Source organism: Maniola hyperantus, chromosome 2 (assembly GCF_902806685.2).
Source record: "Maniola hyperantus chromosome 2, iAphHyp1.2, whole genome shotgun sequence".
In the NCBI taxonomy this organism is placed as follows: Eukaryota; Metazoa; Arthropoda; class Insecta; order Lepidoptera; family Nymphalidae; genus Maniola; species Maniola hyperantus.
Window position 1 is genome coordinate 6,218,109 of NC_048537.1, and position 26,894 is coordinate 6,245,002.

The window sequence follows — 26,894 nt, forward strand, 5'->3', positions numbered from 1 at the left end:
TCCCTGCGACTCGGCTGCACCTAGTGGAGGGGTCTTCCAACACTGCGTCTTCCGATGCGAGATCGCCATTCCAGCACCTTGCCACTATATTATGCTGTTACGATAAACTAGGTATTTAGGTACTTCACACTGCCAGAACCACATTTTTTATCGTAAAATATTATTACCAGAAGCGCAAAAGACCTAACTAGTGCAAAAATAGCTTCTATCGGTTTTACCAACTATGAACTATGTGCCCTGCCCATTGCCACTTTAGCTTCACAGCCCGTTAAGCTGTCTGTGAAATAGGTAGGACGAAACGAATTTAAGAAAACATTGCAATGCACAGTTAAACTTTTGAAAAGAGGTTTCATTCGCATTCAGAATTTAAAATAATAAAATACTGGTAATCGTTACTCGTACCGTGCTCGTACCTATGTTACCAAATTTTACCTAAGTACAATTTCTTCGTCTTTAAAACACATTCAAATAAGAAACATCTTACATACCTACATACGTACACATAGTATTGCCCGATTGACTCTTGTTGCCTTTGAAATTACCGTTTTATTACCCAAACGCTTTACAATATTGCTTTGACTTCGATTTCGATATTTCGATATTTATTATTCACAAATCAGTGACATAAGCAGTATACAAGGTTATTATAATATTAATCTTATTGCTTACTACTTACTAGCTTTTGTCTCCGAATTCGAATCACGTTGAGGATCGAATTGATTGATGAAAATCCCCTATAGGCATTTAGGTAATCTAACTTTCCCGGAACAAAAAGTCGCCTAGATCACTCCTTGCGCAGTTCTGCCTGCGAAAGTTCTGTCAAAATCATTTTAGCCGTTTCGAAGAATAACTTAGATAAACTCGACCTCCTTACGAAGGTTGGCAATTATTAATAGAGAGAGAGCCAGCGCATGCCAGACCTTCGTTATTTTATAAAAGCTGAAAGTTTCATAGCAGACACACTTAAACTTTAAAGGTGGCAGGGGGTCGCTATGATACTGACATAACAAGTGTCTGGCAATGCATGATGTTATTTTTTATACCAATCCGAAGAAAATATTTTAAAAAAATACTTTATACTTTGACGTAAGATTTTTTTACACCTTTATTACCTGTTATCTCCCAAAGCCACCACGATCCAAACTAACATCCAAACAAACGTTCCTCCCTGTGTTGGGGCAATACGCAGAGCAGCTTTTATAAAGTAACGAAGGTCTGGGACGCGCTGGCGCTAAATCCATAAGGCGACCTAAACTTTTGAAACCGCCTGCGCTAATTATTAATATCGATCTTCTGCTCAGACAAAGTGGGTGCTTAGATTTCGATAATAGGATAAACCAAGGATAAACGGACTGGCTGACTTATCAACGTACAGTAGGTACCTACAGCTCGAACAGCGTGATTTACAAACTTGTGATTTTGTACTTATGTAGGTTACTTTTATAACGTAGACTCCACTAAGAAAGCACTTTAAGACATTCCAACGGGTCTTTAAAAATCTTGACTCACACCGAACAAGTTTTTTTAAAGTAACTAGCGCTTGCCTGCAATCAGACTTGCTGGCTGATGATGCAGCATATAAGATGGAGCGCGCTTGCCTAGAATATGCCGATTCACTTTTGACATGAAGCTACCTTATTAATAGTAAAAATAAAAACTGATTCCGAGAGAAAGTCGCCGGAAAAAGCTAGTAACCATAGCATAGTAAACTGCGGTTATTATCGACATCGCAGAGTCTCCAATAATTAATTTATTTAGGCATATTTGTACGCATCACCCAGTGGTCTAGTCAGCGCCGTTAAAAAACGTTCTCCAACTTGAACAATTCTATACTACTCGACAGGTCGAGCAATCAGGGTGGGGACTCGATGCGGGAAAGTGCGGGTGACGCGCGTCTCTCCGTCTTATACCCCGATTGCCATCTCGACCTGTCGCACTTTATAGGTCGGTAACTATATTAGACACATTGCTTATATTCACAGATAAGTTAAGACTTCCTACTCAATCGAAGGTAGGTACATTATCCGGTTGCCTGTAGATAAATTACTAGATTTGACTGATAAGATTTGACCTCCTGGTAAAAATACTGGCTAACACACACTTAAAAATTTTAATTTTTATTCTAGTTACAAGGATGCGCTTGCTAAATATACATAAGGCAAAACAATTGCATAACAAAGGAAATTATTATTTTAATATTCTTACTAAGATAAAACTCATACATAAAACCAACCTATGTAGTTAAATTTAAAACTATTATATTATTACTATTACAGTATTACCTACTAACTCGGTCGAACGGATGGGTCGTGAAAGGCGAGCAGACAGACAGACAGACAGACGGACACACAGACAGACACACTTTCGCATTTATAATGTTAGTATGGATTATCTATTCGTATAAACATTTTAGCTTTTTGAGCTAGCCCTAATCGCTTCATCTTTTGGCTTAGACGTTTCCGCGTGGGATTAGTCTAGTTTGTGATTTTACATCTAGGTTCTCACTTCCTATAAATTTACCTAATGTACGTAGATCTTTATTAAAAAAAAGTATTTTTCAAAAATTCAGCTAGTTTGAAATATGTCCTTTACCCTGATCAGTTCTGTACTGTTTACATAGTAGGTATAAAAGATATAATATGTAACTCTAGTCTCTACTTTATTTTGTATAAAATATTAATTTTACGCATTTCATTTGTATCACGCAAATACATACAATGCTAATGTAAATAAGCTGAATAATTAATTACACAATTGCTCATGGCTCGTCGATAAACACGTTACGAGTAACGGTCTAACAGGCGCTCGTCAGTGGTGTTGCGTAGGGGTACCAGACGACCGGAATTTTCCGGACGTGTCCGGATTTTCCGATCCGTAATTATGTTCAACTATCCGGAATATTTTGAAGCGGCCTAGTGGTTAAGACGTCGGCCTTCTTGTCGGGGTGTACGGGGTTCGAGCCAAGGTGCGTAGGCCCCTTAAATTTTTTGAAGTTATGTTCTTTAACAGTGTATAAAAACATCGTGAGCTAACCTGCATATTTGTAGGTTCTTACAATCGAGCCACTACAAACAAGTTCATTTCCTTAGCGTCTATTTTATAACAAAACCATTTAAAATGCCTGAAATTCATAAAATTATACTAAAAATTCGTTCCCTTCACTATTTCATAAAACATGCCCCCAAAACGTTAGGATATTATATAAAAAGAAAACAAGATTTTTTGTCCGTAAATCTTATATTGTGATCTGGTAGCCCATGTTTCGTGTAGCTGTACTGTTCATGTAACGCGTAATTACGTGAATTTGCGTGGATGAAATGACATAAGGCTGTTACAGTTTGCGCCTACCAAATTCGGAGCTCACGCATTGCCTGGAAGGACTGCAAATAAGACGCCCGAGGCTCTCTCACACTGGCATAGTCCTTATTAAGAGCTATGCCAGTGTGAGAGATACTAGTGCAGTGTAAGGATTCCTTACCCCACAACGGTAGAGATATGATTCATTCTATCTCTGTGCGTCGTTTCTTCATTGCTGAGAGTTGTGATCCCTTTTTATTAATCACACTAAGGAGTTTGCTTGGGATGATAATGCAATTCATCCCCCAGATCCTTCCACATACAACTCAACTAAAAGAATTAGATTTCGACTACAAGGTTTTACTGTTATTGTTGACTTGGGTATACAATCGGAATCCATCTTTTGGGTAAAATGAAGCCTTTCTACGAGATACCTTCATAATTTAGTGACGCCGCGTCCAGCATCCATCATGAAAGGCTTAATTAGCCACTGCTGTATGCACTAGAGGACGCCTTAGAACTAACATCCAGTCCACTACTAAAACCAAAGAGTATACCTAATAGCTAAAATCAACTCGGGCAAACAGTTTATTCGCACGTAAGCCAGTACAACCGACGACGTACCTACATACGCAACCGCGTACTAGTATCAGTGTGGAATTTACTAAATTGCTTATCTGATAGAGCCCTTACAGTAAGTATTACAAATTACGTCTGTTGTGTTGCTGACGGAGAATAGTACACGTACAAAATGTAATAAAATGCTCAAAGAAACAAGAATATTTTGTTATAATATATTGTTACGTGCAACGAATATTCTTGTTTTGTTTATAATTAAACTAGCTTATGCCCACGACTTTGTCCGCGTGGACCACACAAATTTCAACTCCCTACTTTACCCCCTCAGGGGTTGAATTTTCAAAAATCCTTTCTTAGCGAATATCTAGGTACGTCGTAATATCTACACATCTGCATGCCAAATTTCAGCCCGATCCGTCCCTAGAAGATCCCTTCATTTATCCATTTAGCATCTATTCATCTAACATCTAGAAACTCATCTATACGAAAGATCTTTTTGATCTATGGACCTACATCCATCCTGATATTATAAATGCAAAAGTGTGTCTATCTATCTGCCAAATTTTTCACGGCCCTATATGGCAAGCTCTATCGGCTCAAGGAATCAATAAACTATAGCTATATAAATAACTATAGGAATCAATAATCACAGAAAGAATAACTTTGGAGAAACCAGGCCCAAGCTTCAGAATCGAAAGAGGAGTAAAACAGGGGGATCCACTCTCTCCTAAGCTTTTTATTGCTGTACTCGAGCAAATCTTCAAGAAAATAGACTGGAAGCACGAAGGACTAAATATATACGGAAAGTACCTACCTATCACACTTATGATTTGCCGACGACATAGTCCTTTTTTCAGAAGATCCTGAAGAAATGCAGCAGATGATAGAGTCTAGAGAGATTATGCACTGAAAGTAAAAAGGTGGGACTGGAAGTTAACTAAGATAAAATAAAAATAATGACAAATCGACAAAGAGCACCAATAATTATCCTATCATCGATCAATTTAGAATATGTCGGCGAGTATGTTTACCTAGGACACCTCATTAAAATCCTATACCGATTGCGAAATAGAACGAAGAATCAAAAGCAACTGGAATAAGTTCCTATTGGGCTATGAAAAAAAATTTCAAGAGTGACTTACCAATAAAATTTAAAACTAACGCCATGGAGGTCTGCTTACTGCCGTGCCTCACATACGCTTGCCAGACATGGACCCTAACCAGGGCTAAGCTGAACAAAATTCAAATATGCCAACGAAAAACTGAAAAGAGCTACCTGGGTCTCAGACTTAAAGACAGAATAAAGAACGAAAAAATAAGAAAACCACAGGAGCCAAGAAAGTCTGCATTTAATGAAAATGGGCTGGGCATGTCCAACGAGTGGGAGATAAGGATTATAAGCGTTGGAGGCAGAGCGATGACATTGTGGAAGTTACAGGTACGGCATGGAGTATAGCCGCAAAGGATTGGGCATCAGTCATGAAAAACGTTAGGGGAGGCTTTCACCGCTAAAAGCGGTCCTTTCAACAACACTGTATTTAAGAACTTTTTCTAGATATTAATTTAATTATTATTAAAATAAGATAACATTTAAGGATAAGTTTGTGTAGGTACCTACTATAACTGGTATAAAAAAAAAGGAAATAGAGCTATTTTTGTTTTTACTTCAGCACAGAGGAAGTCCTCGTCTGCACGGATGTACGGATTAGGTAAATAATCAGTTTACTCTGGGATTCTGCGCACAGTAGGTAGGTACCTACCACGGACTAGAGATATTATTCCCTTATCTGTGTACTTGTACCAAAGTGTTCGCGTTCCGTCCACTCGTCTTTAATTGTAGGTAGGAATTTTTCGGTCACCTTTGGAAGTCACCTTAATTTTTAAGATCAATCACCTTTGCCTTCTAATAATAACGATAATAATGTTTGAGCAAAAATGAATGAGAAAAAGCTTAGGTATTATACCTAATATACCTACCTACCTACCTACTTGCCTACCTACATGCATACATACTCCTATTATTTTATGTCGTACTTACCAAATTATTTTATGGTGTTATCATGTGTTAAACATGTGTACAACCACTTATACCGATTACCTACCTTCTATCTAGGACCTAGGTACCTAGTTCGGTACTTATTAATTTTATACCTAGACCTTCAAGCCAAAATTAGAAGACTATAATATCTCCCAACCATCGAACAAACAATCGGTTAACTGTCAATGTCGACAAACTCGTCGACGTAATGGTCGTGATAATGACACGACCGATTAATAGAATAGAACACGTAAAAGAGACGAGCTGAGCCTTACTCGATGAGAAATATTCGGTACCTAGGTACCTTGCTAATAAGGATGTTTGATTGAAAAAAAATGTAGGTACCTATAGGTACATAATTAATGTTGGGTAACTTTTGATTTTGGTAGGTCCAGTTACTTTAATAGGTACGTAAGTATAGAGGTTTATTAGACGCTAGAATTTCTAAAATGCGATGCATTTTGGCTTATTCGCACTTTGAAAAATTTATTTGCCAAAACTTATAACAATCATCAAGATAGGCGCCTTCATCAAGATTAAGTAACTTATTAAAAGATGTAATTATGATATTTCATATCTTACACGCTATTATAATAGTATTTTATGTATCTCTGAGGGCTCTATCTACCACTCCCTGATCACTGATGACAAACTATAAAGTTATAAACTATAGCTAAACCAAACAGCCCTGAGCCTAGAAACAAAGCTCCATGACTCAAAAACTTTGTCCTAAACATGAATGATCGTTCATCGTTGGTCTGCATGTGCCCTTATGAGCAGCGCCACCTGACAAATATCTAACTAACTACGTAGTACCTACTACTACAAGAATGTGACTGAACTAGCAACCACTGAAGTCTAAATTATGCCATCTCACGTGTCCCTCATGAATCTTACTCCCATGTTGAGCGCCATCTAGTGTACGACACCAATCCTATAAAGTTGTAAATTTTTTCCAGTAGATGACAATCTAAAAACAAAACAGCTGTTCGGCAAATGTTTTCTATGTTTCAATCGATGCAACTTCATACTAGTTCGTGACCAGAGATTATAGAAAAAATATCAGTCAGTGACATTTCGCAGTGTGTTGTGTAGTGTGTTTCTAGAAAAACTTTAAAATGCAATGAAAAATTGTATTTTAAGCGAGTGAAATACGTGTTTTACATCTGTTTTTAAGTGTATCGATCGAACTTATAAATTTCGAGTTTGTTTAATATCAGTGCCATCAAATTCAAACGTTTCTTTCACAAAGAAGTCTATTTTTTTGTTAACCGTGTGCAAGGAATCTTTATTGCAGCATTGGATGTAAGTAGCCAGAATGTTTTGTTTAACTCGTCTTTGTATTGGTACAGCAAACTTACTATAAGTTCGCAAATATAATAATCTACTTTAATTATACGTAATACGTTTTGGTTTTGATACGCTTGCAAATTGCAATTATGCATACCTACCTACTATTTTTGTACTGCCCTTATTCGCGATTAGGTGCAACCTATCATTTGTTAAACCCCTTGTACTTATGACTGGATAGTTATATACCTAAACAGGCTCTACAACAAAGCAAAATGATTTATGAATTACTTATGATACTTTTCTCAGTTGCATTGAACAACATTGAAGAAAAGTCTGCCCTATATATAAAGTTACAGAATACAAATTGATGATTAGAAGCATAGAACCATTAGCATGTGAATAAGATATATTTTGGTGTTGGCATTTTGATGCCATTCGGCCATTCCTTTTCATTTGAGAATTGAAAGATGTGTCATTTCAACTAATCAGAAACAAATTAACGTCCAATAAAAGCTCTTAAAAGAATCGAAAGTAACAGCACAGTATCCATCAAACAATCCAAACCTCTGAAATTATGCAGTTCTTTCACACTCCTGTTACTTAACTAGCTGATGCCCACGACTTTGTCTGCGTGGATTTACATTTTTAGGGTTCTGTACCTCAAAAGGAAAACGGAACCCTTATAGGATCACTTTGTTGTCTGTCTGTCTGTCAAGAAACCTAGAATCATGAAATTTGGCAGGTAGGTAAATCTTATAGCTGACATCTGGGGAAAAATCTGAAAACTGTGAATTTGTGGTTACATCACAAAAAAAAATTAAATTGTGGTCATGATAATAATAAGTATTTTCAGTTTTCTAAGTAAGATAACTATATCAAGTGGGGTATCATATGAAAGGTGCCTGTGCATTCTAAAACAGATTTTTATTTATTTTTATGTATCATAGTTTTTGAATTATCCTGCAAAATGTCAAAAAAATATGACTGTAGTACGGAACCCTCATCAAAATCCCGCGGGAACTCTTTGATTTTACGGGATAAAAAGTAGCCTATGTGTTAATCCAGGGTATAATCTATCTCCATTCCAAATTTCATCCAAATCCGTCCAGCCGTTTTTGCTTGGTTGAGTAACAAACATCCTAACATCCAAACATCCACACTTTCACATTTATAATATTAGTAGGATAAACAAGTAAAATTGTACCCACATATTTTTCTGTAGGTATATCGGCACGTACGTGTATTGTAGCTTATCCACGCGAGTTCTCGTCTGCACGGACTACACAAATTTCAAACCACTATTTCACCCCCTTAGGGGTTGAATTTGCAAGAATCCTCTCTTAGCGCAAGTCTACGTCATAATAGCTATCTATGTGCATGCAAAATTTCAGTATAGAATGGTTTGGCCATAGTCCACAACGCGGGCCAAGTTCGGATTGGCAGACTTCACACACCAATGAGAACATTATGGAGAACTCTCAGGGATGCAGATTTTCTCACGATGTTTTTCTTCACTGTGAAAGTGATATTTTACGCACATAACTCCGAAAAGTTAAGAGGTGCGTGCCTGGGATTGAACCCCCGACCTCCCCATCTGACATTAATCATCTAATATTAAGTAAGTATATTATGTGACTCTGACCTTTCTTATGATGCCCATAGTTAGCGACCATATCTCGGATCCATACGATTTGGCCTTTAAGCACAGAGAAATTTTGGACAAGAAGACATCTCGAAGCCTGAACGCTGCCCAAACGAGTTAGATTCGGCGGCTGACCTCTTTCTCGAAATTGGACCTATGCAACTGGATTATGTGTCCTCAGCAGGCAATGGAGAGAGCTATGCTTGAAGTGATCAAATTAGAAATGAGGAGATCCGTAGAGGAACTAGAGTAACCGTTATAGCTCAACGGGTTGCGAAGCTGAAGTGGCAATGGGCAGGGCACATAGTTCGTAAAACCGATAGACGCCGAGTCGCAGGAAGCCGCTGGATTCAGGCGGCGCAAGACCGTGGCGTGTGGAAGTCCCTACAAGAGACCTATGTCCAGCAGTGGACGTCTATCGGTTGATGATGATGATGATGATGATATTATGTGAAAGTGTGTCTGTTTATTGTTCTGTCCTTCAATTTTGCCGCAATGGAGCAACGGATCGGCGTGATTTTATGCAGGGATATAGTTGAGGACCTGGAGAGTGGCACAGGTCACTTTTATCCTAGAAATGGATTGGTTTTAATTGGAATATAGTTAAGTTTTAGAGTTAATTTCAATAAGGGTAGCGACACACTGCGCCGATAATTCTGAACTATCGGTCGTAGTATTCAGTTGGTGTGACACACCAAACGCGCCGAACAGTCGGACGGGGCGGGCGCCGGGCGTTTAGTTCAGCGCTTTACGCGACGAAAAATTACGTACGGCGCGGCGGTACATGGCTTCGCTCGTTGTCAGCCAGTGTCGTCACTTTGTGGTGTGCGGTTGCGACGTGTTGAATTGCCCAGAAAGATGGATTTTATTACAATATTGCCTATTATAGAGGGCTTAGAAGAAGAAGTACACGGGCCGAACTTTCGATAGCGTTTCGCGTCGCATAGGTAATGTGACGCTTGCTATGCTATGCAAAATACATTGAATGCATTCTAGCCGAAGTAATCGCCTAACGGAAGGTACAGCGTAACTTGAAAAACATTGCGAGCTTATTGAACCGAACTTTCGGCGCCGTACTTTTGGCTAGTGTGTCACTACACTTGACAACTAACTAAAAATTCAAAAAACATCTTTTAAAGTAAAATTCAAAAAACATCTTTTAAATATTCAAAAGTTACAGATTTAGTCAAAATTTATTTATCTTACCAAACTTTACTTTCTCATCCACTCCTTGCGAGCTATTTTATTTTATTTTATTTTTTCTTTATTATACTTACAAAAAAAAAAAAACTATCGTACAATTTTCCTATTCTTACAATTTACAACATCTATTTCAATGTATTATTTCTTATTTCTTCTTTTATATCACTTTAAATTTAAAAACTGTAAACACTTTATTTTATTTTATTTATCCATTTACTCGCCAACTTTATATATTCTATGCCACTGACGTTTAGGTAATATTTAAAAGGCGGTCACTGAAAATCAGCGTTTGGGCATCTGGTACCTCAGATATTTGCTCTAGAGGTTTGTGTCTGAGGGGCCCGACGTCTCAACACAAGCTGAGTGGCCTACCTGTTCGAGGTGTTGCACTGCTGTACAGGACGATATTGCCTACACCATGTACCACCTATATACCTCGAATAAACATTATTCTATTCTATTCTATTCTATTCTATAAAAAAATCGTTTAGGCGGCGCGCGGCGGCGCTCGTTCCATATCGTGTCCGGAAATCAAAATGGACAATTAATTTGGTAAGGTCAAGGTAGTGTTGGCAATTTTGCGGCCTATCTACTTTCAAAACATAGTTAAAACTGACATAACTTTGTAATACATATTATATAAGTAGTTGAGCACTATTAGGTACCTACGTAATTTACCCACATTCTATTTAACTTTAAGTACACAAGTCAATTCATTGAAAATTGAAATTTGAGTTGGGCCGTAATGAATTCGTGCTTTAATAAAAAGATGAGTAGGTACCTACTTACCTAACTAGTACTTAGGTAAGATAGAATAAAAATAATCAGATCTTCCGCATTCTTCCTTTCCGTTCGTAACGTTGCTTTACTTCATCCAAGAAGGTTAACTGCCAATTTACGAAAACGAGAAGATTATTCGCAATAATTCGTAAGTCAATCTGTCTTTTGTTTTGCATGCTCATTGCTCAGTGTGGTTTGAGGAAAACGAAACAAATTCAGTACCTACCTAATTCAATATCAATAACAAAATACTAATGTTAGCCAATTTTAAGTAGAACGTTACGGAATTTAATGGATCTAAGTTATTGATTAATTCAAAGGAAGGCGCATCTTAGGTAAAGCTCCTCTCTTGCGAGTGCCATAACCATCTCTAATGCTTGCCTGCGTGGGCGCTGTGCCGCGGATTGCGGATGCGGCTCCATACAAAATGTATGAAAAGTGAAGTCGCTAGTGGTCGCTACGCCACGTGTGGCTCGTTTACGCGGCCCTAATTAACATTTGCATCGGATAAGTGGAAGAGTAGAGTGGGTCAGTTTACGCTTCCGCGTTGGCTTGCAGCTAGGATGACCAGAATGTAAAATTCTGAAGTCCTGAAAAATCTGATTTCTACTGAAAACCCCTGACACTTTGTCGCAAATGCGCTCGAAAACGACGTAAACTACAAAAAGGTTCCTATATTTTACTTACTCGTACCTACTCTATGTAAATGATTAAAAGAAGTTTATTCTTAGCGCGCTCCAAACATACTTGTTTGTCTCACATTTGGATACTGACTAATCTAGGTAAAATTTTGTAGACACATTCTAGACATTACCTTTATACCTTGGTTTTCCAGATTATTTTAATACTAATACTATACTTATTTTAAAGTTACACTGGTTCAAAAATTTAAAACATTTTTTGATTCCTCGTTACTTTGAAACCACACATTTTACTGAAATCTAGCAAAACAAGGACACAGATATTATAGTTTTTAGAATGTATCTACTCGTTTCAGTTTAGAATTGAATGAAATAAGCAGGAATTAGGTACAAGTATTTAAGTAAGAATTGAAAATATAATTGCCAATTTTAGTTCTGACGATTGCCTAAAAATCCTGACTTACCTGAACAGGTCCTAACGTCTGGTAACCCTACTCGCTGCACGACAATGCGGATCCGTGGCTTGCCAACTATGCCTAAGTGTATAATGTTCCGATAAACGACCGCTCTCATTGGGTTCTTCAACCTGAAACTACGCTTGACAAACCAACAACCATGGATCCTATAAAAACCAGCCAAGTGCAAGTCGGACTCGCACACGATGTGTTCCGTACCATCGCATAAGAATTTAGCTTTTAATGGTCATTTTGTTATTATTTGTTGTTATAGTAGCAATAGAAACTCACATTCTGTGAAAATTTCAACTATCGACCTATTACGGTTCAAGAGATCGGAGCTGACAGACAGACAGACAGACGGACAGGCAGCCTTAGTACTTAATAGGGCCCCATTAGCATCCTTCGAGAACGGAAACCTAAAAAGAACCTTTTACTTCGACCAAGCAAAAACATAACAAGTAGGTAGGTACTAGGTAGGTACCTCTACCTACACCCGCTTGTTACGTAAGTACTTATAATATAAAGTATGACGTAGTACTGTTATATAAATAATAACTAAGTAAGTAATTGAGCTAAAGAAGCAGCCAAATTAATTAAACCAGCTTATGCTCGCGACTTCGTCTGCACAAATTTCAAACCCCTATTTCACCCCCTTAAGGGTTGAATTTTCAAAAATCCTTCCTTTTATATATTTAGATGAAACATTATATATCTACCTAGTTAAATAGTTAAATTAATTGATAGTAGTATGCCCATAGTTAAATTAATTGATACTCACTATTTCTATTTACCTACCTAGCACGAAAGTTCTGGGAAAAGTTCAGTAAGTAAGTAAGACTAAGGCTAAGATCTATAGAGCGCACTTTGACTTTTCTCAGATTTAAGATTGAGTTAAGTCTAAGCAAAGTCAGAGTGCGCTCTATAGATCTCACCATTAGTACCTTAAAAATTATCTTTTGTTAACTAGCTATAGAATAATAGGATCTGCTAATTTGGACTAGGCCAGCGTGGTGGACTATTGCCTAAACCCGTCTCATTCTGAGAAGGAGACCCGTGCTCAGTGAGGGGTTGATAATGATGATTTGTAGAATAATAGAATTCGTTACATGCCAACAGTCACCAATCGATAGACACGTCATCCATAAATCGAGGCACCACAAGGTTAATTCCAAACAAACTGCTATAATTACATAATCTAATCATGAAACACCTAGCACGTGGCAGAACATTATTCAAAATCCTAAATTTTCCTCAAGGTTTTCTTCGTGTTACAACAGATGGACTAACTATACCTAACCTATTTAGTACGCTAGGCAGACTTTATAAATGTAGGTTAGATAGCATGTTTCTAGGCATAAAATACCTAGGTACCTACCTATCTATATACCTACTGTATGAACTATTCCTCTTAGCTTTAAACTGTTGTAGGTAGGTATTGATTTTATATACTTACCTAAGAAGACTTAAGTAAACTAAGGATGTTGATAATAATGTTATATTTCAGGAATTCAGCATAGGTTGTTAAGTAAGCCTTACTAACTTATTGTATAGGAAATTTACTTAATACCTATAAAGTACATGTGAGTTTTTAGGGTTCCGTACCCGAAGGGTGCCAACAGGACCCTATTACTAAGCCTCTGCTGTCCGTCCGTCTGTCAGCGGGCTATATCTCATGAGATATACGGTTCATAAACTGTAATGGGTAGAGAATTGGAATTATCAATGTGTATTTCAACAATGTAACAAATCCTAATAAAAAAGATGGTGAATTTCAAAATGGTCGCCATGCAAATAATAAAAAAATACCTACTTAGTTTAAAGTTTAAATATATCCTGGTACGGAACCATTCGTGTGCGACTTCGAGTCGCACTTGACCAGTTTCATTGTTATTGAATACATGTACAAGTAATCTTGACCCAGTTGGTGGGGCTTAATTCTTATAAATTCGCTTATTCAGTTAACCGCATATCATCACGTTGCTTATTGTCCACTCAGTTAGTTAGTGTTACATCCTTTAGTAACTATCATGTATGTCGTACATTGTACCTAGGTGTAGGTACTATTAATATTATACTACTGGGTATATAATGTGATCCAAAGTAGCGTAGCGTATAGAGAGAGAGCCAGCGCGTGCCAGACCTTTCTTATTTTATAAATGCTGAAAGTTTCTCTGTACATATAATATTGTCCCCAACACTAGGAGGAACGTTTGTTTGAATCATGGTGGCTTTGGCAGATAACAGGTAATAAAGGTGTAAAAAATCTTACGTCAAAATATAAGGTCTAATTTTTTTATATTTTCTTCGGAATACCGTGGTTATAGAAACCAAGTCATGCATTGCCAGACATTTAGTGTCGTGGGAACCCCCGCCAGACACCCTTAGACGTTAATAGTCTCTATATATAAAAATGAATCGCTGAATGTGTTGCTGATCGCAAATCTCGAGAACAGCTGAACCGATTTCGCTAATTCTTTTTTTATAATATTCCTTGAAGTACGAGGATAGTTCTTACGGAGAGAAAAATTTAAAAAATTGCCTGAAAAAGATACGACTACGTTAGGCGGTACGAAGTTCGCCGGGGCAGCTAGTTTATTTAACTTTAAAGGTGTCTGGCAGGGGGTTGCCAGTTGCCACCATACTAAGTTCCAATTTTCGTACCAATTTTTACCCTAAAATGCTGGGAACGCCATCTCAACCTGTCGCGAACTATACCTACTTCATTTACCATTCGCGTGAACAATGGAAGGGAGGTTGCCGCACGTTCAGGACCACAATCCGCAGCTGACGGAAAGTTGCGAAAAGCACGACTCTTGCCTTGAAGGTTCGGCATGTAATACGTGTCTGGGAAAAGAAACGTGGGAAGTTTATTTAACATCCTAGCAGTTCGTATTTAGAAACGAGGAAGCAACGGCTTTATACCCTCGTCTTAGCTAATACACTGGCACCGTGTCTTCCGTTGTCTTTCGTTGTCTTTCTCTAAACTAAATTTAGAGTATCTGCATCCTTTTCTTTTTAACAATGCTAAAAAAGGACAGAACATGAACTTTACATTTAAAGACTAAATTTTTGTGCACGCTATAAATTTAAACAGTAGGATCGCGACTGTGCGCTAAAATCACGGGTTTTACCATGTAACAATCGCTTCAGTACTGAGAGAACATACGTATCACAGATTTCGTCACTGGCGGTAAGCGAAACCGTGGCCGAGTTGGTCAAGGCATCGGGCGCGAACCCAGAAGATGCAGGTTCGATTCCTGCCGGTTACGCAATTTTTGATATGTACTTAAAATTATTTACCATGTAAAAATTTAATTTAAAACTGTCAAACTGCGTCTGTCCTTTTCATATTACATTAGCAAGAAGAGGATACCAATACTCTAAAATTAGGTTGTGCTCAGAATCGGTAGGTACCATATGCCGTTAGGTAAAACAAACTCTAAGCTTGAAACTGCACAGACCACAGGTCACATTTTATCGATCTGTTTAGTTAGTGGTACGAATTTAAACGCGACGACTTGCAGGAGTGCCTGTTCTGCTGTGCTATTGGTTTGTCAGTCAATTAATGTTTGCTCATAGCGCTTTAGGAATGTGTGTACAGTATCCATGCACAGAGAAATCCCTTTCATTGTCAACATCATTCATTCTGACGGCATCTGTAGAAGACCGTGACATAAATTATGTAAGAGAGTGCACCTAGACAACAACCGAACCACAACAAACTAAATTTACAGACTTCACACGCTTTGTTGCGTGTCATATTTTGAGGGTAAAATGTTAGTTAAATACTTGCCGCGTGTACATCATTACCAGGCTGATATAATGGTTGTTATTGCATTTGTATCAATGGGATAGTAATTGTTCTGCTTGTCAAATCATAATGGATGAGATTTAGGTTGGAACGCGCCTGCCTAAAAGGTGCCTATTCACTTAAATAAACTACAACTATAGCCTTTAATAAAGTATCTAAACCTAAGAACTTTATCACAATTACTTCGTTCAAAACTTAACTTTTGACCTCGTAATACATTATAATATTGTATAATTTAAGTGAATATTACTAACGTCAAACCAAGATAAGGCCAATGTAAAACAATACCAATGAGAACGATGATATCACTTTACCCACAGTTTGACATTTAAATTAAGTTTTTTTATTGTAGAATTTACAATGATTAAACAAATTAATTTAAGTGTATTATACTGAACTGCACTGTTTCAAATAACAATAAACATTTTTTATCATTGAGTTCCTATAGTTAACTATTCAATGTTTTATATGTAATCTGTCCATATGTTACTTAAAACAAAGTTCAAAGAGGGTTCTTATTCACTCCGCTTCGCTCACTCTTTTGCATTGGAAGCACTTCTATAAAATTCACCAACGCGAGCTCAACGGTGTCCATACGGAGTCTGCTCTGATCGCAGTGGAAGGTTAAGTAGGATCGTTGTCTTCAAATTTCAATGCCCTCCGCCTCAGTCCATTTCCATAGTTAGTAAGCATCCATCACAACAATAGAAATCAAAACCTTGATTGGCCTAGACAATAAAGAGCTATTAAAACATAAAACATCCGGCATCCGTTTATGAAAACAATATTATGCAATTTATTCCAACAATTGTAACTAAATCACTAGAAGTGAGATCCGGAAAGCATGCATTACTTATATAAAATTCACAAATCATAATAGGTAAAGGCAAAGATTCGTCTACAAATTGGTTTATCTATTTAAGTAGGTACTAAGTAAGTAATTACAGTACGCGGCAGAAAGTACCTAATGTACATCGACCTTTAGAAAGAGATAGCTTTGTAAAGCATTGTCTCTGTCGTAGAGACCCACAAAACGTCACATATCTATGAGTGATAGAGACAACGCTCCACAAAGTCGAAATGTCAAGTTATAATTGAGTAGGTATATGCCCTTATGCCCTTCCATATCAAATGACTGACAATTAAATGTTCAAGGTCCGCTTATTCTACTATGTTACAAGTTCTTTTATTAATACTTTAAGCAATGATTTCTTATCTGCATAACTTTGCGTGCTGTGAAATATATTTTTCTCCCGCTTGCTCGAAAGTTGCTCCATTATTGAAATAAAATAAAACGTCAATCGGCTCTTTTCGGTACGCATGCCAGCAATTTCCAACACGGCAATAATAGAAATTGCTGGACAGTTACGCATGCCAGAAATTTCCAACACGGCAATAATAGAAATTGCTGGACAGTTTCATACCTACTAAGTATTAACGAGGTTTATGTTTTTTAGGTAACTACACGATTTTATTATTTTAAATTCTGAATGCGAATGAAGCCTCTTTTTAAACTTCTTCTGAAAAGAGGTTTCATTCTGTACCTACTAACTGCAATGTAACTTTATCTTGAATTTATTTGTTCATTATTCCTTCGCAAATGAGAGAAAATAGAATTAACAACCTGGTTTAGTTTAAAAGCCTTTTAAAATTATTTGAGAAGTAAATACTCGGCTTCGCTTCGTCCTTCCAATATTACTCGGCCGTAAATTGCTTTATTTTCGGCCTGGACAGTAATGTACTTACTATTATTGAACCTTTCGAAACCTATGGCAATTTACTGAAAAATAAAATTCGATATCATCTGTAATCTACAAGCTAACTACTCTAGCGTGGCGGGAAACTGCCAACTGTCTCCATTCATATCGGAGTAAAACATTGGATAGATCAAGGACGCCGCAGCCGCAGCCACTAATGTTAGAACTGTTTGTTTTGCCACCTCGTTGTTCAGAAATGTTAAACGATTCGCATCGCAAACTTCATTCATTTAACGGTTCCCTGAGCAACGCCACAGTATCACATTATGGCAACGAAACAATTATAAAGATATTTTTTTGTAGTTTTTTAGAACGATTGTTAATAATTGTCATCTATCACGTGTCTATTTATCTACTGTTGGTTTATACTTTTGGGTGATCTTAACTATATTTTAAACAACGCAATGCTCGACACATAAAAGTAGGTAGGTAGGTAATTAAGAATATGTTTTTATAAATATAAAACAGCAGGTATTTCAGGTAGGTACTTAGTTTAATTGATGTTAGTAAATTACATTAATGTAGTTAGGAATTATTTACTTAACAATCTAACAAAATCAGTTCTAAGAATAAAGACCCTCCCACATAGTGGAGTATACCCACCTATAGTCCGTACAAAATGGCTCCTCACGCGGCATTTTAACTCTGTGTGTCAACTGTCTTGTCAAATGTACGGTTCAACTTTAACATAAGGACTAAAATCATACTTTTTAAATGATTTTTTTTTATTATTAGTGTGATTCGCGATCAGTCCGAAGACTTAGCAAATTAGGTGCAGGTTATTGTTTTGTTAACGGCTGCTCCTCTTTAGGAGCTAGCACTCAACTCTTTATTGCCTATCAAGAAGCGAGGTCGAGAATACATTTTCTTTTTGACTCGCTCCAGCAATGCACGGGGCTGCAATGGCTTGTATAGTACGGTATATTAACATTGTAAATTGAAAAATTAAAAAGAGCATCCGCCGAGTTTCTTGCTGGTTCTTCTCGGTGGGCGTTCCGAACCAGTGGTAAATTAAAACTACCTGACTATAAGCACTTGTAAAAAGTTTACATGAATTAAAAAACATTATATTCTATTCTTTAGACGTCTAGGGCAGTCCTCAATAATTAGAGCCTGGTGGCTAGTGGATTCGGATGCATCAGAAGCCGTTACTTTGTAGCGTTTCGCTGGCATGAAATTTGACACAAAAACGTGAAATTGGGCGTGAGGAGTTAAATTTTACGCGTTATACCGGAAAATATTTTGATGACCATGATTACAGGTAGGGTGCTTACATGCGACCTTGCAAGGTCGTCGACATTTTTGTTAGGGTGAGCTACGATCTTCATACCCCAACGTTCTATAGTTCGGCCACACGAGTAAATTTTTAGTCATATAGTTCGGGCAGGGTAGTAGGGCTGTCACCAGTTCTACATTGTATACTTCTTGAATTATGTAAGTAGACTATAGAGACATTGCTTATTTACGCAATGTAAACTAAACACAACTTTGTTATATATTTGTTTTTAATTAAGTTATTGCTCAATGGTACTTTACTATTTAATTGATTCATTTTTTATCAATTGATGAATAAGTCAGTAAAAAGTAGGTATATTGCTTTTATTTAATTTCTGAAAAGTAGGCGATCCTAGACCCTACGGATCTATGCACGGGTCCACCCCACGTAAATCGTAATGCCTCCTTCCTGAATTATAACTTAAGTTCAATTTTCTTTTCAATTTATGGTTAACAATGCCTTACAGCAGGCCTAGCATGGGCCGGGAAATTTTCTCCCCGAGGAAAGGATAAAAAATTTATCCCCTCCGATAGTTATTTCCACTCTCCGAGCATGGGCACAGGGTTGGATATAATTATCCCCGGTGATAAGGCGGGGAAAGACTAGTCCCCGGCTAATGTCAAAGTGTTATTATTTTTTATCTGTGCCTTTGATTTTGCTCGTTTTCGTTACTCGTAACTCGTCTGTGGCTGCTTTTTATTTTAAAAGAGCTAGAAGCCGGAGCCGTAAAATAGTTAAAAAAACATTCACAGAAGATTATGCACGTAAGTATTGTTATTGTTTGTGTTTACCTAACCTAACTCCACTTTTGAATTATCCAAATTAAAAAATAATCGAATAGTTGAAATTCCTAGCTATCACAGTAAGTATCACAAAGACAATTTGTGTTAGTCAGTACACAAAATTGAAGTGATAATATATTGATATTGTTAGCGACAAAGAAATGCATAAATTGTTGTTTTATTTGCAGACATGGAAATATGTACTTGAAGAAGGGCACTGGCCACTGACTGACAAGTATGATGAGGCAGCTCGGGATGTAGGACCACCGGGAAATGTCTCAATAGTGCCGTCGGTCACATATATGAGCACATAAGTGTTCAATATTAATTATCACTGTTGGGCATAAATGCTCAACAGGAATTGGACCTGAAGACTCCATAATGGGCCAGCCAGAGAGATGCGTGTATTAATTTAGTTCTATTAAATGTGTGTCTTGTATAACAAACTCAAAATAACTTTAGGTACCTACCTATTGGAATAGGTAAGTTAGGTACACATCTTATCAACATAAAATATTTTCATTATTGTTTGAGATGATGATAAAACTAACAGTTCAGCACACTGCACTGAGAAGAGTTCAATATCACTTAAAATTGGTTAAGCTGGTATGGTTTGAGCTATTAAACTAACCTAATTTCTTTATAAGCATGTCAAGCCAATGTTTTTTATCTTATGGCAGGAAATCTTTGAAGTGTCGGTGGTGGACTATGGTGAGACTGTCGTTTAACCCACTTTGTACACAGTGGGTACTTTATAAAACCAATAACCCTGAGTGGTTTTCCTATAAATGCCAATAAATAAATAAAAAGTAAGTAGAGGATATGTACATTTTTGTAATTTGTAAATAGTTATGAATATAGGAAGTTATTCTATGGCAGTGTGGTTTGATTGAACATTAAACTTGTTACTTCCTTTTCTTAAGGATAATAGCACTACTTTTAGATCTGTTAAGTTAACATCAGAGATTTGTGTACATCCAAATAAGCATTGTTTTAATTGGTATTCCTAATATTATGCCTAAAAGTTTGTGTTTGTTACTCAATCACACAGAGTACTTAAAGCAAAATTATTTTTTGAAGAAACTTATTTTTTGTTATAGCAGCAATAGAAATAAGTACAAAATTTCAACTTTAACCTGTTACGTTTCAGGAGACAGACAGATGGAGAGCTGAGACTGTAATAGGGTCCCATTGGTACCCTACAGAACCCTAGTAGTAGTAGTAGATATAAGGATGGGTTTGCACAAGGTGGTTTTAGGTAATAGGTACTTAAAGAAATATATTTTAATGCAAATATGTATTTATTATTCCATCCCTTTTTCCCTTTTATTGTCGGGCAACAGTTAGCAGTCTGGTTTGATCCATAGATATGTGAGACTTCTTTATTTGTTACATTTTCTAGTCTGTCCTTTGGTTGTTCCATTGGAATTCTGAAATATACAATTTATACATTAATGATTTTCAATAATAATAAATTAAGAGTAAGAGGATATACTGAAATGGTCTATAAAGCATAATAGGCTAACATATTTACTCTTACAAAACACTTATGATGAACCATTATAATTTGTAAAGTGTTATTGTGTTTGTGTATCATTATGTATTTAACTATGATATAGGTGTGTATTTTAATTTAAGAATTGTTTTGTTAAATTAGATTCCTGCCTATTTTGTTCAAATAAATGATTTTATTATAATGAGTCATTGTGTTATTTTATATTTCCAATAATCCATACTAATATTATAAATGCGAAAGTGTGTCTGCCTGTCTGTCTGCTAGCTTTTCACAGCCCAACAGTCTAACCGATTTAGATGAAATTTAGTACCTACAGAGTTAGCTTACATCCCGAGGATGGACACCGGCTACTTTTTATTCTGGAAAATCAAATAGTTCTCACAGGATTTTCAAAACCTAAATCCACACAGATGAAGTCGCGGGCAATAGTCATCCCATGACCTTGACTTGTATCTCACTGGTAACTACCATCTGCCAAGAGTCTTATAGATGTGAGGACGTAGAATAAATAGAGAATAGCCGCGAATACCTATTTGTAGGTACCTACTACCTACCTAAGTAGGTAACCTAAATTAGGTACCTATTCGTTTGCACAAGATGGTTTTAGGTAATAGGTAAGTACTTACTTACTTTTATGAATCCATCCACCGAATTAATCGGCTTTAGTGCTTCATTAAGCTGCTCGCATAAGTACAGCACATAATATTTGTCCATCCGAAACAAGTGTCGGAACTCAGCGTCGGGAAATTCAAAGGGATTACTTCCATCACTAATTACGTGCTCATGTTATTTTCGTTCTAAATTCTCTATTTCAAAACAATAAAGAAAGCGCGAGACATGTTTTTTGATCTTTTAATAATTGAGTTAAAGTTCTATGAGCATTATACCCACCTCAAATCTCGAGGATAAAATTATCCCTCTCAAATGTCAAAAAAGGACAGTTTATCTTCTTTTATTTGGCCCCATGCTATAGACGGTGGATAAATAGTCCCCCGAGTCCCCGTGAAATGTCAAACGGGGATAAACTTATCCTCTCCCCTGTTGCCGTGCTCTGAGGGGTGGAGAAGTTAATGTTATCTCCTGTGCAGTGGATAAAATCGGGGGATATAATTTTTATCTTCGGGCCATGCTAGCCGTGCAGGCATCTGCTTATGTCAACTTTAACAATATGTAAATACCTATCTTACTAAATATTACTGAATTAAGTAATATGATATCAAATTACTCTACACTACTTTTTGCGGTAAATATACCTTTATATTTATACCTATACGATATTTTCTTAATGAAAATGAATAAAATAAAAAACAGTAAATTCTTATAAGAACCAACTGAGCAAACTCCAAATCGAAACAACTAGACTGCATCATAACTGAGTGACGTAAGCATGAGTATATCCATCCGATATGAAACTGAAAAGTTAAAATAGAGTTTCACTCTTATTGAATATAATATAATTAATTTCACAGTATATTATAATTTAGCCAAAATTGGTAATGTGAGGTCCACTTGACCTCGTCGTGTTACCAAATAGTTGCCAAGTTGCTGTACCAATCCTGTATCCGTGATAAAAACCGGTTGTATCAAACTTGTTTTAATATACTATGACTTTATTAGCATTTTGTATAGTATACATTAAGTTACCAGGTTTAAGTCATTTCTTATTATAATAATAAAAAATACACATTTATATATATAGTATAAAAGTATATATTATATCACTTACTAAAATAATTTATTTTGACCACAGTTCATCACAGTTAGTTAGGGAACTTCTAATAAAACGTCGAGGCTTCGACGTCACTGGCAGGCATCAAAATAATCATGTTAGTAGGTACATTTGACGCAGGTAGCCCTAATGTAGCCCTATTTCTCTATGATTTTACGTCACCCAACCTAATAATTGACATATTGTCGATTCAGAATCAAACCGAGAGTTCGCTCACTGTAGTTCACTCTGGTGTTACTGATACCTATAAGCACTTGAACTTGCATTTTTCTCACATTCTTAGTACTCCTGGTAGGTTGGTAGAAATTACTTCTTTAGAGAAAAGTTGTAGTACTTTTTTTAGCCAAGTTAATAATCCCCTTTCCCCTCCAATTAAGCGTAAAGCTTGTGTTAGGAGTAGGTACGACAATAGTGCAACGGGTGGGATTTGAACCGGCCACCTTTCGGTTTTCAGTCCTCTCCTTTAACCGTTGAGCTATCGAGGCTCTAGATCTTACTTGTGTTGGTACTTACTTACTCATTTCTATTTACATCATAAATATTAAATAGGTAGGTCATTTCTGTTTAGTTTTTGGTGCTATGTAAATAAATACAGTTAGTAAGATGCTTATAACCAATAACTGTTAAATGTAGGGTGAACTTTAAAAGGTCTTCGACCAGTAAGTAGTTTGGTACCGGATAATCGTGCTATCGTTTAGGTGGCTTGTCACGACCAAACTATATTCTCTACCTAGAAGAAGTTCTAGAACAGTTTAATATTGTTATGACATGAACGTAGGAGAACCAGAATAAACGATATAGCTCAGCGGGTTGCGAAGCTGAAGTGATAATGGGCAGGGCAAATTTCAAAAACTGATAGACAATAGGGTCCCAATGTGTCCTCGCATCCGAAAGCGCAGCGTTTATGAACAGATGACATCAAACGAGTCGCAGGGAGCCGCTAGATTCAGGCGGTGCAAGACGCAAGACGTCTTTTGTGGTGATTTCCACACGTGTGGTACGAAAGACATATATCCAGCAGTGAACGTCTATCGATTGATGATGATGATGATGATGAGTGATGAACAACAGGAAAAACATTAAAAAGACCAGGATTAAAAAAAACACCAAACTATTATTTTGCAGTATGTAATTGCAAACCCACAAACACCAGTAGACTACAAATGTACGTGATCCTTTGGAAGTTGGAACTGCAAGCGCATTAAGAATGCTCATCACGTTCAGAGGTCATGTTGCACTTTCTATAGCGAACAATGGAATTTCTATAACGGAAAATATGACTTTAAATGTAATTCACTTAAAGTAGGTACATATTTGAATACTAGCTTATGCTCGCGGCTTTGTCCGCGTGGACTACACAAATTTCAAACCCCTATTTCACCCCCTTAGGAATTGAATTTTCAATAATCCTTTCTTAGCGGATGCCCACGTCATAATAGCTATCTGCATGCCAAATTTCATCCCGATCCGTCCAGTAGTTTGAGCTGTGCGTTGATAGATCAGTCAGTCAGTCGCCTTTTCCTTTTATATATTTAGAAAAAAAATTAAGTAGGTACCTACTTGACAAACGATTTGGAATGGTTGACAGAAGTAGGAACCGAAAGTGACAGAAGCAGTATATTTTGCGCTTGTTAGATATATAATATATGACGCTGAATCAAAAATCCACAATATTTATTGAGTGTTGTTGTGATAGATATGGCGTTACAGGGGTCAGGGTATGTTCCCAAACAAATAGCAGTAACTATAGACTATGAGGTAATTCAATACTGGTATTCCGGTATATCCAGGGATTCAGGGCTTATCACAGACAACTCCGGAATTCCGGATTAACTCTGACCCCTGAATATCTAAGGATTCCGAGAGGTAGACATACATATTATATTTTACCGGGGCGGGAGATGTATCAAATTGTGGGATCGATTGAAACAAAATCGATATTTAATCAATAATAACAATAAGTATATACCTACTTATAACTCGTAAAATTTAACTCCTCACGCACCATTTTAACTTTTGTGTCAAATTTCATGTCAAAAGTACGATTTTAGTCCTTATTTCAAAGGTAATAAGGTAAAAGGTAAATCGAACCGTACTTTTGACATGACAGTTGACTCATAGAGTTAAAATGGAGCGTGAGGAGTCATTTTGTGCGGACTATAGTACCTACTTATTAATAACTAGCTGCCCCGGAGAACTTCGTACCGCCTAACAGTGGATTCTTTTTCAGGATTTTTTTAAATTTTTCTCTCCGTAAGAACCATACCCGTACTTCAAGGAATATTATGAAAAAAGAATTAGCGAAATCGATTCAGCAGTTTTCGTGATTTGCGATTAGCAACATATTCAGCGATTCATTTTTATATATCGAGAAAATATAAGTACGTATATTAACATGTGCTACAACTATGCAAGATAAAAACTGTAGTACTATTTTAGGCGCAATTCATACTAACATAATATTACTAAGCGAAAGGATTGACGTAAGATACATAATATTATACCTATTAATGGTAGCTTGCATCCCGGAGATTTTAAAAACCGCGGATAAAATAATGGGCATCATCTAGTTACGCGACAGGTCGAGACAGCAATCGGGGAGGGAACGCTCCGCACACCCGCACAACCCCCGCGGTAAAATGGTGCGGGCGAGCGCGGATGACGTGCGGGGCGCACCCCCGCCCTATACCCTGATTGCCATCTCGACCTGTCACGGACTATAGGTGCTGGGATTTTATAATTTTCAAATCCTAAAGTGTTAAATGGCCTGATTGTTCAGATTTTTTTCTCACTGAATGACGTCTAGATACAATTTACGCAACACGTCTCGGTGCGGTATAATATAGTTACTATGTTTTGTGACTAATAGAGGTCAATTGGGAACTACACTACTATCAGTACAGCGAACAAGGCGACGACCTTATGTTATCAGTTATCACCATATTGCGCGGATGGTTGGCCGAATTTACCAGTTTTATTGTGGGCTCTTCTCAGACCTGGCCGCGTTTGGAGCCCTCGTAGCTTTAGTTTTAAGTTAACGTAACTAAAATTATCACCACTATCATCTGTATCCCGACCATCAAAAAGAGTATGTACCTACAATAGTACCTACTTACTTTGAATAAATGATTTGGATTGCATTGAATTTACAAATAGCTGTAGTGTAAAGCTTATTTCACACTACGGAATATAAATTATATTATAGACCGGTCAAAATAGACATTCATGGTTACAATAATTCTCATAGGGCTAAAAATTGGTACGAATGTTATGTTGGTATCACCAATATATAAATGAATTGTGAAAAGTGACCATCGATTTATATTGATGTGACTAACATTCGTACCAATTTTTAGCCCTATGCGAATTGTTGTACTTAACCTTGAATGTCAATTATAGTAATTTACGCTAATAGGTTATAGGCTGAGCTTTGAACTAACTAGTGATGAGAATTAATAAATCCAAAACAAAGACAATATTATTAATTTCCTAACATAAGAGACATGTATTTACACGTACATACCCACTACCTATACATTTGAATCAACATGCCTATAAGTATGAGAATACTTTAGAGAACAAACAGAAACCTTTATGCAGAACTCTTGTAAGTATTCTGCTCTGTCTAATATAAATCGTTGATAGGTATAATGCAAAGATGTTTTGATATAGAGTTACCATTACCATTCAACTACCTAAAAAGGTATATTGTACTATCCATAAACAATTTCTAGGTAATCTAGTTTTTATTTAGTAAATGATTATTAGTATTATTAGATAGTAAGCAATATTGCTTACTAATTACGTAACTGTAGCCCAACTATTCTCTTAACGCTTTGTGTAACAAAGAATTCTGTTTCATGTAGAATAGAATAGAATAGAATAGAATAGAATAATGTTTATTCGAGGTATATAGGTGGTACATGGTGTAGGCAATATCGTCCTGTACAGCAGTGCAACACCTCGAACAGGTAGGCCACTCAGCTTGTGTTGAGACGTCGGGCCCCTCAGACACAAACCTCTAGAGCAAATATCTGAGGTACCAGTTGCCCCAACGCTGATTTTCAGTGACCGCCTTTTAAATATTACCTA

General features: G+C 36.8%; 1 protein-coding gene across 2 annotated transcripts in view; it reads left to right on the forward strand.

Annotated features, from left to right (window-relative positions):
* Positions 1–6,974: 6,974 nt before the first annotated feature.
* Positions 6,975–26,894, forward strand: part of LOC117987311 (solute carrier organic anion transporter family member 5A1-like) — a 57,905-nt gene continuing 37,985 nt past the window's right edge. For both annotated transcript variants that reach the window (XM_034974310.2, XM_069503028.1), the window contains exon 1: positions 6,975–7,219. The gene's annotated coding sequence lies outside the window, so the exon portion shown is untranslated. The remainder of the gene's footprint in view (positions 7,220–26,894) is intronic.